The sequence below is a fragment of the Ursus americanus genome, chromosome 12 (assembly GCF_024610735.1).
Source record: "Ursus americanus isolate L20-20 chromosome 12, mUrsAme1.1.p, whole genome shotgun sequence".
Lineage (NCBI taxonomy): Eukaryota > Metazoa > Chordata > Mammalia > Carnivora > Ursidae > Ursus > Ursus americanus.
The window spans coordinates 38,997,454-39,011,365 of NC_142138.1; the positions used below are offsets into that span (position 1 = coordinate 38,997,454).

A 13,912-nucleotide genomic window follows, 5' to 3' on the forward strand; every position below is an offset into this window, starting at 1 on the left:
GCTCAGTTGGTTAAGCGACTGCCTTTGGTTTGGGTCATGATCCCGGAGCCCTGGGATCGAGTCCCACATCAGGTTCCCTGCTCAGCAGGGAGTCTGCTTCTCCCTCTGCCCCTCACCCCACTCTCATGCTCTCTCTCACTGTCTCTCTCTCAAATAAATAAAATCTTTAAAAAAAAAAATGGATTAAACACTTATAAAGCTAGTATGAAGGTTAAAGGAAAAAAGTAAAAATAACTGTAACTATAATAATTAGTTATGGGATACACAGGATAAGAAGATGTAAAATGTGAAATCAAATACATAAAACAAGGGAATAGGGAAGTACAGTAAAAATGTAGGGCTTTAGAATGCATTCAAACTTAGGTTGTTATCAACTTAAAATAGACTGCTATAGATATAGGTTGTTATATGTAAGCCTCATGTAACCACAAAGGAAAATCCTATAGTAGATACACAAAAGATAGAGGAATCTAACCATACCATCAAACTATGAGTAAGAGAGCAACAGAAGAAAAAAGGAACAGAAGGGATCTACAAAATAGCCAGAAAACAATTAACAGAATATCATAAGTACATAACTATCAATAATTACTTTAAATGTAAATGGACTAAATTCTCCAACTACAAGACATAGAATGGCTAAATGGGTAAGAAAACAAGACCTATGTTATAAGCTGCCTACAAGAGACTTCAGATGTAAGGACAAATACAGACTGGAAGCAAAAGGATGAAAAGCGAAATCTATGCAAATGGAAACCAAAAAACAAACAAACTGGGATAGCTATATTTATATCAGACAAACTAGATTTTAAAATAAAGACTATAATAGGAGACAAAGGGCATTACATAATGACAATGGGGTCAATACAACAACAGAACATTTGTAAATATTTATGCATCCAGTATAGGAGCACCTAAATATATAAAGCAAATACTTATAAGCCTAAAAGAAGAAATAGACAGCAATACAATATAGTTGGGGACTTTATTAACCCATTTACATCAGTGGACAGATAATCTAGACAGAAAATCAATAAGAAATGTTGGCCTTAAATGACACATTAGACCAGATGGACTTAACAGATTTATATAGAACATTTCACCCAAAAGCAACAGAATACACATTCTTCTCAAGTAGATATGGAACATTCTTCAGGATGTATCATATATTAGGCCAAAAAATAAGTCTTAAGAATTTTATGAAGATTGAAATTATATCAAGTATCTGAACATAATGGTATGAAACTAAAAATTAATTACAAAAAGAATAGCCAAAGCAATTTTGATAAGGAAGAACCAAGCTGGAAGCAAACTGTATTACAAAACTATAGTAATCAAAACAGTATAGTAGTGTCAAAAAACAAACACACAGATCAATAGAACAGAATAGATAGCCTAGAAATAAACCCACACATATATGGTCTATTAATTTATGAAAAAGAAGCCAAGAACAATGGGGAAAGGGTAGTCTTTTCAAAAAATGGTGATAGTAAAATTGGATAGCCATATGCAACAGAATGAAACTGGACCACTATATTACACCACACACAAAAATTAACTCAAATGGGTTAAAGACTTATGTATAAGACCTGAAACCACACTTCTTGAGAGGCCACCCTGTCCCTCAGGGGTCAGGTGGGGGGGACAGCACGCTGCTTGCTCCACGGGGGCTTGGGCCCAGGGCTCGCACGTGGGGGCGGGCAGCACCTGCGCGGTTAAGCCGCGCTCCATGGGAAGCCCGCCACCCAGCCGGACCCGTGCCTCCCATCAGCCTCAGAACGCAAATCCACCTACAACTTCAAGGAAGAGTCCTTTGTTACTTGGACAAGACTGTGTTGAATACTGGGCAGCCAAAAACCTACCAGTCAAGTTCTTTCAGAGACCGTCCACACATATGATCCACCTGACCGCCTCATGGACTCAAGATTCTATTTATTTAGAGAGGAGTTAAGATGGCAGAGGAGTAGGGGACCCCTTTTTCAGCCGGTCCCCTGAATCGAGTTGGATAGGTACCAGACCATCCTGAACATCCACGGAATCAGCCTGAGACGCAGGAAGATACATCTGGATCTCTACAAATGAACATCTCCAGGGCTGAGTATTGAGGTACGAAGCAGGGAGCCATGAAACCGCACACAGATATCGGAAGATAAATGGAAGGGGGAGGGAGCCGCCCCATTCGGGCGCTGGGAAGTGGTAGCCACCTGCATGGGGGAGTGGACTGACTCGCGGACCAGCACTGAGACAGTGAGCCAGAGAACCACGCCACAAGACTGAAATGGAGTTCCGGTGCACTCACTGGAACCAGACTGAGACCGGGAGGTCCAGGAGCACGGGGGCGGCTGGCGGCTGGTGGCTGGCGGTGTTAGAAACACAAAGGACAGAGACATGCTGGCCCTGGAAGTGAGGGCTGGGACGCGGCTATGGGGCACACATCCAGGGACACTGCCGGGTTGAGCAGCAACATCAGTGGAGAAGGTCCGTGATCCCTCTATTCTGAGACAGAGGCTGGGATTTGGCCACTGCTGCTCTGACTCTCAGAAGAGGCACAGCAAACCGCCAGGGAAAGCTGCCAGAGAACAAAAGCCTGGAAATACCGGCTCATAGCATGCCCATCCCCATCCCCCCTCGCAGGGGACACAGAGACTCTACCCAAACAGGGTTGGCTGAGTATTGGCGCGACAGGCCCCTCCCCCAGAAGGTAGGCTGAAAAATCAAGAAGCCCACATCCCTAAGATTCCTATAAAACAAGGGCACACTGCCTGGGACCCAGTCAATAATTTGGGCTCTGGACAACCCCGCAGCCTCTCCTCATCAGAATGATGATTAGGAGAAATCCCCCCCAGCAAAGAAAGGACAATGAGTCTGTGACCTCTTCCACAGAACTAATGGATATGGATATAACGAAATTATCAGAAATGGAATTCAGAGTAACAATGGTCAAGATGATGTGTAGACTTGAAAAAAGTATTAATGAAAATGTTAATGAGAATATAGAATCTCTAAGGGCAGAAATGAGAGCAAATCTGGCAAAAATTTAAAATTCTATGAACCAAATGCAGTCAAAACTAGAGGCTCTGATGGCCACAGTGAATGAGGCAGAACGTATCAGCGAATTGGAGGATGTGTTAGTAGAAGAGAAAGCTAAAATAGAATCTGGACTCAAAAAAATCCACTCTCAAGAACGTAGGTTACTGGATATGACTGACTCAATGAAAAGTTCCAATGTCAGAATCATCGGCATCCCAGAGGGGGTAGAGAAAAACAGAGGTCTAGAAGAGATATTTGAACAAATTGTAGCTGAAAACCTCACTAATCTAGCAAAGGAAACAAGCATCATGTCCAAGAGGCAGAGAGGACCCCTCCCAAGCTCAACCACGACAAACCTACACCACGTCACATCATAGTGCGACTCACAAATATTAGATCCAAGGATACAGTATTGAAAGCAGCCAGGGCAAAGAAACTTCTCACGTACCAAGGTAAAGGTATCAGAATTACGTCAGACCTGTCTACACAGACCTGGAATGAGAGAAAGGGTTGGGGGGGGGGCATTTTTAAAGCTCTTTCAGAGAAAAACATGCAGCCAAGGATCCTTTATCCAGCAAGGCTGTCATTCAGAATTGATGGAGAAATAAAGACCTTCCAGATTCGCCAGTCATTGACCAATTTCGTAACCACGAAACCAGCCCTACAGGAGATATTAAGGGGGGTTCTAAAAAATTAAAAGGCCCCAAGAGTGATACAGAACAGAAAGTCACAATCTATAGAAACAAAGACTTTACTGGCAACATGGCATCATTAAAATCATATCGCTCAATAATAAGTATCAATATAAATAGCCTAAATGCCCCCATAAAATTTCACAGGGTTGCAGATTGGATAAAAAGACATGACCCATCCATTTGCTGTCTACAAGACTCTCATCTTGAACCTAAAGATTCATTCGGACTGAAAGTAAAGGGATGGAATACCATCTTTCACACCAATGGACCTTAAAAGAAAGCTGGGGTAGCAATTCTCACATCAGACAGATTGGGTTTTAAACTAAAAACTATAGTTAGAGACACCGAAGGGCACTATATTATTCTTAAAGGATGTATCCAACAAGTGCATATGACAATTATAAATATATATGCCCCCAACAGAGGAGCAGCAAGATACACAAGCCAACTCTTAACCAGAATAAAGAGACATATAGATAAAAATACATTAATAGTAGGGGACCTCAACCCTCCACTATCAGAAATAGACAGAGCACCGGAGCAGAAAACCAACATAGAAACAAGAGCTTTGGGGGCGCCTGGGTGGCACAGCGGTTAAGCGTCTGCCTTCGGCTCAGGGCGTGATCCCGGCGTTGTGGGATCGAGCCCCACATCAGGCTCCTCCGCTATGAGCCTGCTTCTTCCTCTCCCACTCCCCCTGCTTGTGTTCCCTCTCTCGCTGGCTGTCTCTATCTCTGTCAAATAAATAAATAAAATCTTTAAAAAAAAAAAAAAGAAAAGAAACAAGAGCTTTGAATGCCATACTTGACGAGTTGGACCTCATAGATATATATGGAACACTACACCCCAGAACCAAAGAATACTCATTCCATTCTAATGCCCATGGAACATTCTCAAGAACAGACCATGTTCTGGGTCACAAAACAGGTCTCAACCAATACCAAAAGACTGAAATTATTCCCTGCATATTCTCAGACCACAATGCTTTGAAATTGGAACTCAATCACAAGGAAAAATTTGGAAGAAACTCAAACACTTGGAGACTAAGAACCATCCTGCTCAGGAATGATTCGATAAACCAGGAAATCAAAAATCAATTTAAACAATTTATGGAGACCAACGAGAATGAAAACACAACAGTCCAAAACCTATGGGATACTGAAAGGCAGTCCTAAGGGGGAAATACATAGCCATCCAAGCCTCACTCAAAAGATTAGAAAAATCTAAAATGCAGTTTTTATATTCTCACCTCAAGAAGCTGGAACAGCAACAGAGGGACAGGCCTAATACACGCACGAGGAAGCAGTTGATCAAGATTAGAGCAGAAATCAATGAATTAGAAACCAGGAGTAGAGTAGAGCAGATCAACAGAACTAGAAGCTGTTTCTTTGAAAGAGTTAATAAAATTGACAGACCACTGGCAAGACTTATCCAAAAGAATAAAGGACCCAAATTAATAAAAATATGAATGAAAAAGGAGAGATCACAACCAACACCAATGAAATTGGAAGGATTATTAGAAACTTTTATCAACAGCTTTATGCCAATAAATTAAGCAATCTGGAAGGGATGGAGGACTTCCTGGAAACCTGTAAACTACCAAGACTGAGACAAGAAGAAATTGATTTTTTAAACAGGCCAATTAATTATGAAGAGATTGAATCAGTGATAAACAACCTTCCAAAAAACAAAACTCCAGGACCGGACGGTTTTCCTGGGGAATTCTACCAAACATTCAAAGAAGAAATAATACCTATTCTCCTAAACCTATTTCAAAAAACAGAAACAGAAGGAAAACTACCAAACTCATTCTATGAGGCCAATATTACCTTGATCCCCAAACCAGGCAAAGACCCCATCAAAAAGAAGAATTACAGACCGATTTCCCTAATGAATATGGACACCAAAATTCTCAACAAGATCCTGGCTAATAGAATCCAACAGTACATTAAAAGGATTATCCATCATGACCAAGTGGGATTCATCCCTGGGATGCAAGGGTGGTTCAACATTCACAAATCTATCAGTGTCTTAGATTTTATCCAGAAGGAAAAAGCCAGAAATCATATGATTCTCTCAATAGACGCAGAAAAAGCATTTGACAAAATAAAGCATCCTTTCCTGATTAAAACCCTTCACAGTGTAGGGATAGAGGGTACATTCCTCAACCTCATAAAACCATCTATGAAAAGCCCACAGCAAATATCATTCTCAATGGGGAAAAGCTGGAAGCCTTTCTCTTAAGATCAGGAACACGACAAGGATGCCCACTCTCGCCACTATTATTCAACATAGTACTAGAAGTCCTTGCAACAGCAATCAGACAACAAAAAGGGATAAAACGTATCCAAATCGGCAAAGAAGAAGTCAAAATGTCTCTCTTCGCAGATGACATGATACTCTATATGGAAAACTCAAAAGAATCCACACCCAAACTCTTAGAAGTTATAGAGCAATTCAGTAATGTGGCGGGATACAAAATCAATGCTCAGAAATCAGTTGCATTTCTATACATGAATAATGAGACTGAAGAAAGAGAAATTAGGGAATCCATCCCATTTACAATAGCACCAAAAACCATACGTTACCTTGGAATTAACTTAACCAGAGACGTAAAGGATCTATATTCTAGAAACTATAAATCACTCTTGAAAGACATTGAAGAAGACACAAAAAGATGGAAAAATATTCCATGCTCATGGATCGGAAGAATTAACATAGTTAAAATGTCCATGCTACCCAGAGCAATCTACACTTTCAATGCTATCCCGATCAAAATACCAATGACATTTTTCAAAGAACTGGAACAAACAGCCCTTAAATTTGTATGGAACCAGAAAAGGCCCCGAATTGCCAAGGAATTGTTGAAAAGGAAAAACAAAGCTGGAGGCATCACGTTGCCGGATTTCAAGCTATACTACAAAGCTGTGATCACCAAGACAGCATGGTACTAGCACAAAAACAGACACATAGACCAATGGAACAGAATAGAGAACCCAGAAATGGACCCTCGGCTCTTTGGGCAACTAATCTTTGACAAAGCAGGAAAAAACATCCAGTGGAAAAAAGACAGTCTCTTAATAAATGGTGCTGGGAAAATTGGACAGCTAAATGCAAAAGAATGAAACTTGACTACTCTCTCACACCATACACAAAGATAAACTCCAAATGGATGAAAGACCTCGATGTGAGACAGGAATCCATCAAAATCCTAGAGGAGAACATAGGCAGCAACCTCTACGACATCGGCCAAAGCAACCTTTTTCATGACACATCTCCAAAGGCAAGAGAAACAAAAGATAAAATGAACTTGTGGGACTTCATCAAGATAAAAAGCTTCTGCACAGCCAAGGAAACAGTCAAAAAAACTAAGAGGCAGCCCATGGAATGGGAGAAGATATTTGCAAATGATACTAAAGATAAAAGACTGGTATCCAAGATCTACAAAGAACTTCTCAAACTCAATACACGAGAAACAAATAAACAAATCATAAAATGGGCAGAAGATATGAACAGACACTTTTCCAATGATGACATACAAATGGCTAACAGACACATGAAAAAATGTTCAAAATCATTAGCCATCAGGGAAATTCAAATCAAAACCACACTAAGATACCACCTTACGCCAGTTAGAATGGCAAAAATAGACAAGACAAGAAACAACAATTGTTGGAGAGGATGTGGAGAAAGGGGATCCCTCCTACATTGTTGGTGGGAATGCAAGTTGGCACAGCCACTCTGGAAAATAGTGTGGAGGTCCCTTAAAAAGTTAAAAATTGAGCTATCCTATGACCCAGCCATTGCACTCCTGGGTATTTACCCCAAAGATACAGACGTAGTGAAGAGAAGGGCCATATGCACCCTAATGTTCATAGCAGCTTTGTCCACAATAGCTAAATCGTGGAAGGAGCCCAGATGCCCTTCAACAGATGACTGGATTAAGAAGTCGTGGTCCATATATACAATGGAATATTACTCAGCCATCAAAAAGAACGATTTCTCAACATTTGCTGCAACATGGACGGCACTGGAGGAGATAATGTTAAGTGAAATAAGTCAAGCAGAGAAAGACAATTATCATATGGTTTCTCTCATCAATGGAACATAAGAACTAGGAAGACCGGTAGGGGAAGAAAGGGATAAAGAAAGGGCGGGTAATCAGAAGGGGAAATGAAGCATGAGAGACTATGGACTCTGAGAAACAAACTGAGGGCCTCAGAGGGGAGGGGGGGTGGGGGAATGGGATAGGCTGGTGATGGGTAGTAAGGAGGGCACGTATTGCATGGTGCACTGGGTGTTATACGCAACTAATGAATCATGGAACTTTACATCAAAAACCAGGGATGTACTGCACGGTGACTAACATAATATAATAAAAAAAAATTAAAAAAAAAAAAACTGAAACCATAAAACTCCTAGAAGAAAACATAGGCAGTAAACTCCTTGACATAGATCTTGGTGATGATTTTTTTTTTTTAACCTGACACCAAAAGCATCAAAAGCAAAAATAAACAAGTGGGACTATATCAAACTAAAAAGCTTTTGCATATCAAGGAAAACATTAACAAAATGTAAAGGCAACCTACTGAATGGGAGAAATTATTTGCAAGTCATATGTCTGATAAGGCATTAATATCCAAAATATATAAAGAACTCAAACAATTCAATAGCAAAAAAAAAAAAATCCAATTAAAAAATGGGCAGAAAATCTAAGTAGACATTTTTCCAATGAAAATATTTAGCTGGCCAACACGTACATGAAAAGGTGCTCGACATCATTAATCATCAGGGAAATGCAAATCAAAACCACCACTTCACACCTGTTAGAATGGCTATTTTCAAAAGTCAGGAAATAAGTTTTGGCGAGGATGTGGAGAAAAGAGAACCATTGTGCACTGTTGGTGCAAATGTAAATTGGTACAGCTACTCTGGAAAACAGTATGAAGATTCTCCAAAAATTAAAAAAAGTACTATATGATACAGCAATTCCACTTCTGGGTATTTACCTGAAAAAACTGAAAGCACTAACTCAAAAAGATTTCTGCACCCCCATGTTCCTTCATTACAGTATTATTTACAATAGGCAAGATATGGAAATAACTTAAGAGTCCATCAATGGATGAATGGGTAAAAAAATATGATATGTGGCACATATACACACAGCAGAATATTATTCATCCATAAAGAGAATAAAATCTTGCCATTTGTGACAACATGGATGGACTTAGTATGCTAAGTGAAATAAATCAAACAGAGAAAAACAAGTACCATATGATATCACTTATCTGGGAAATCTAAAACAACAACAACAAACCCAAGTTCACGGAGAGAACTGATTGGTGGTTGCCAGAGGGGACCACAGGGAAGAAATGTGTGAAAGAGGCCAAAAGTTACAAACTTCAAGTTATAAAATAAGTAAGTAATGGGGATGTAATGTACAACATAGTGACCATAGTTAAAAATGCTATATTGCATATTTGAAAGTTGCAAAGAGAATAGATCTTAAAAGTTCTCACAAGAAAAAAAAATTTTTGTAACCGATTCTACATAGTGAATCATTATGTTGTACACTTGAAACTAATATAATGTGGTATGTCAATTATACCTCATTTTTTTTTTTTTAAAAAAAAGGAAGATGAAGATGGGAAATAATTCTGCTAAAAAATTGTCAGGACTTGATCAATTTTGTGTGAGAAATAAGAGTAAATAATCATAGGGTACTCAGATTTTTAGCTTAGGTGACTTGGTGCATATAATTCAATTTATCATTACAGGAAACCCAAGAAGAAAAACAATTTCTAAGAAAAGCAAACTAGGGGCACCTGGGTGGCTCAGTCTGTTAAGCATTTGCCTTTGGCTCAGGTCATGACCCCAGGGTCCTAGGATCGAGCCCCGTGAGGACCCCTGCTCAGCAGGGGAGCCTGCTTTTCCCTCTCCCTCTGCTATTGCTTGTGGGCTCGCTCTCTCTCTTGCGCTCTGTCTGTCGAATAAATAAAATATTTTTTTAAAAAAGGAAGAAAAACAAACTAAACAGGCTCAGCACCGGAAATATTCAATCTGTAGTTGGACATTTAGATTGGAGAGGAGGGGCCACAAAAGAACTGTATACATCTTGATTTGATTACTTTATTCATTTAACAAATTGAGGATCCACTATGCTGCCGGGAATGTAGACCATAAAACTATAAGAATGAATAAGAAATGGTTGCTGCCCTTGAGGGACTCAATCCAGTAAGAGAAAGGGAATCTGCCTACAAGCATAGGCTAGAGACCAGGGAGCAAGTTTTCAGAGGATGATGGGTTCATTCTCATCCTAGGGCACACATTAGAATCACCTGGAGGAGCTTCTAAACATCCCAATGCCTGTTCCACACTCCGGGGGAAGGGGCTGAGGCATCTGTGGTTGCTTAAACTCTCCAGGTGATAGCAATGTACAGCCAAGATTAAGAGAGCAGTACCTTGACTCAGAAGAGAACACCTGGCATACCTCTTCCTTCGAACCATCTGGAAATAACGATGGGTGTGCAGGGTGGGTGGAAAGGACAAAAGGTGGAAATACGGGAATTTGATGAAGGAGCTCCTGCCAAATAGCTTGATGACATATAGTCCCTCTGGAAGGAAAAAGTATCAAAGGCTGAGAATAAAGGCATATGAGAATAAAGCAAGCATCTTAATGGGAGTGGCAAAGTTTTACAGTAGGGTCTGCAGAGTGTGAAAAGGCGTTCATTAGGAAGAAGTAAAAGCACTTCTAGGCAATTATAAAGGTTCAATGGAAATGGGAAATCATGCATTGGTAGTAGCATCCATCTACAAGATGGTGCAATTTTCCCTAATAATGCTTGGCAGTTTGACGGCATGAACAGAGAAAACATTCATTTGGGAATGTAGGTTGATGGCTCAGAAGGATAGAGGGAATCTAGAGTGCTAGTAAGAGTTAAAAATTGGTAGAACAGTAATGAGGCATGGGCCTGCACGCTTTGATGATAGTAAGAACACACTAAATGAGCAAAGGAATGAGAGAGATCAAATGAGAGGGAATGTTGGTGAAAATGAGATTTCTGAATCAAAATTTCAATATAGCAGAGTACAAGGTAAGTTACGGCAACAGAATCCTAATTGGTCTTCCTATCTGTCTTTGCCCTTCCCTAGTTCATTATCCACAGTACCCAAAACATGTTCTAAATTAAGTCTAATCATCTCCCTACCCTCAAACTTCAATTTTCCAATGAATTCAAGCAAAAGTCAGCCAGAAGTCTTAATTATCACTTCTATTATCCTGTTAGCTAATACTCTGTTCCTCTCACTGTCCCCCAATCTTTTTAAAAATTTTTTTAAGATTTATTTATTTATTTGAGAGAGAGAGAGAGAGAATACATTCGAGTGGAGGGGGTAGGGGCAGAGGGAGAGAGAATTCCAAGCAAACTCCCTGCTGAGCACGGGGCCCATCACAGGGCAGGGCTTGATCTCCAGACCCTGAGATCATGACCTGAGCCCAAACCGTGAGTCCCATGCTCAAAAAAGTGAGCCACCCAGGCGCCCCTCTAGCCCAATTTTATACAAACTTTTACGGCTATAGTTTTCACATTGTGTTTTACTTTACAAATCTGTTTCCCCCACTAGATTCTGAGTTCCTTGAAAGTTGGAACCAAGTTTTAATCATCTTTTAATCCATATTATCAACAGCCTTCTTTACATATTCAACTCTGGCATTTCTTGTTTACTTACCTTTAACGATGGTTTCTTTGGGGAAATTCTTTTCTTTTCCTTTTCAAATTTTTATTTAAATCCTACTTAGTTGATATATAGTGTAATATTGGTTTCAGAAGAAGAATTTAGTGATTCATCACTTACATATAATACCCAGTGTTCATCGTAACAAGTGCCCTCCTTAATACCCATCATCCATTTAGCCCATTCCCCACTCACCTCCCTCCATCAAACCTCAGTTTGTTCTCCATCATTAAGAGTCTCTTGTGGTTTGCTTCCCTTTCTTTCTTTTTTTTCTTCCCATATGTTCATCTGTTTTGTTTCTTAAATTCCACATATAAGATTCTTAAATTCCACATATAGTATTTGTCTTTCTCTGACTTATTTAGTTTAGCATAATACACTCTAAGCTGCATCCACGTCATTGTAAATGGCCAGATTTCATTCTTTTGAAGGCTGTGTAATATTCCACTGTAGATATATATCACATCTTCTTCATCCATTCATCAGTCGATGGGATATCTGGGCTCTTCACATAGTTTAGTTATTATTGATAATGCTGCTATAAACATCAGGGTGGAGGCACCTGGGTGGCTCAGCTGGTCGGGCAACCGACTCTTGGTTTCAGTTCAGGTCATAATCTCAGGGTTGTGGGACCGAGCCCCACATCGGGCTCAGTGCTCAGTGTGGAGTCTGCTTGTCCCTCTCCCTCTCTCCCCTCCACTGGTGTGCCATGCTCTCTCACTCTCTCTCTCTCCCCCTCAAATAAATAAATAAATAAATAAATAAATAAATAAATAAATAAAATGTTCCCAAAAATCAGGGTGCATGTACCCCTCCGAATCTGTATTTTTGTGCAGATTTGTACTTACCTAGTAGTGCAATTGCTGGGTCATAGGCTAGTTTTATTTTTAACTTTTTGAGGACCCTCCATACTATTTTCCAGACGGGCTGCACCAGTTTGCATTCCCACCAACAGTACAAGAGGGTGGGGGAAACTCTTTAGGCTACTTGCCCATTTTTGTGGAGGTTTGTTTAGTTAAAACTGGATGGATAATATCATCTACAAATACACTTAAGCAGCCACACTGTATTATGTTACCATATGCTGATGCAAATAATTGAAGGAAATTACTAATTTCAACTCTTCCAAGCTGTGAAATTCCCATTCTTCCCTTAGGATACCTTATTTACTATCTGTGACATGTGTCTAAATGATAAATGCAAAGTAAGGACACCAGTGTCAATCCATATTTATGAAAAAATTAATGAAATAATTTTTTCCTATTTGTTAGATAAAATACAAACCAAACTTCTAATATTTTTTCTGTGTTCCAGTGGGTCATATTGCACACCCCAATGAAGTATATATACTTCCACTTTAGATGTCATTGGTCCAGACATGAGGTAATGAACACCTTGTCAGCCATTAGCAAAAAAAAAAAAAAAAAAAACAAATTAAAAGGCATATCATACTACCTACAATACCATTTTTATAAAGATTTTGTTTATTTTTTTAAGCTAAAAATTGGGGGGAAGATTTCAGGTATTCAGCACTTCGTATGATCTTAAAAATATTGCTTCCATAATACTTCGTATTGGAGTAAGAAGTTAGTATAGTGGACAGAAAAAGAAAACATTAAAAGGTGATCTAGAACCCTTACAGGAAGACCAAACCTCCAAATTAGAATTCAGGTTACTAGGTACAGGCTGGAAGTAAACATTTAAAAGCACTCTGGATTCCTCATTAGCATTTCATCACACTTATTCAACTTCTGACTTACCAGATTAATTATAAAATCCCACGAGAGCAAGGGTTGTTCTGTTTTGTTGCCTACTATATCCCTAGCCACAAGAATAATACCATGTGGCACACAGATGTCCAAAAAATATTTACTGAATGAATGCAGAAAAGAATGAAGTGGTGTAACTGAAGTCATGATTAAGAAACAAACTGATCAAAGAAAAGTGAACTAAAAAAGTGCTAAACATTGAAATTAAGGAATACCTACAGCAAAGGCATCAGAAGTGCCAGCAGAATAGAATGGACAAGTCCAGGAGGTAGAGGGAAAACCAGGAAATAATAAGTGCCTATAAAGGAGTGTATCATTGGGAAGGCAGTAAGTAGAGTCACTGTGGAAGTCTAAGAAAAAGCCGATGAGTTTATCAAGAAGATAACTGGCAACCTCAAGAATGCTGTTTAGGTGTAGTTATGGCAACAGAAGTCAACTGCATTGAAATGGGCAGGAAACGGATAGTAAGGGAATAGAGGCGATACATGAGTCTTATGAATTTGTCAGTGAAACAGGAGAAACAGCTCTAATGGGCTCAACAGGAAGAAGTGAAATTTTTTTTTCAAGTTAGGAAGATCTACATGTTTGAAGAAGAGGATTCAGAATTTTTTCTATTAACGGTGGACAGAGTTTTGTGATCCTAAGATGGAAGGACATAGATTATGGCAAATATACTTATTGTGA

The 13,912-nt window shown here is 39.5% G+C and overlaps 1 long non-coding RNA gene across 1 annotated transcript in view; it reads right to left on the reverse strand.

The window, feature by feature from the left end:
- Positions 1–13,912, reverse strand: part of LOC148109172 (uncharacterized) — a 230,015-nt gene that overhangs the window by 214,695 nt on the left and 1,408 nt on the right. The gene's annotated exons all lie outside the window — the stretch shown is intronic.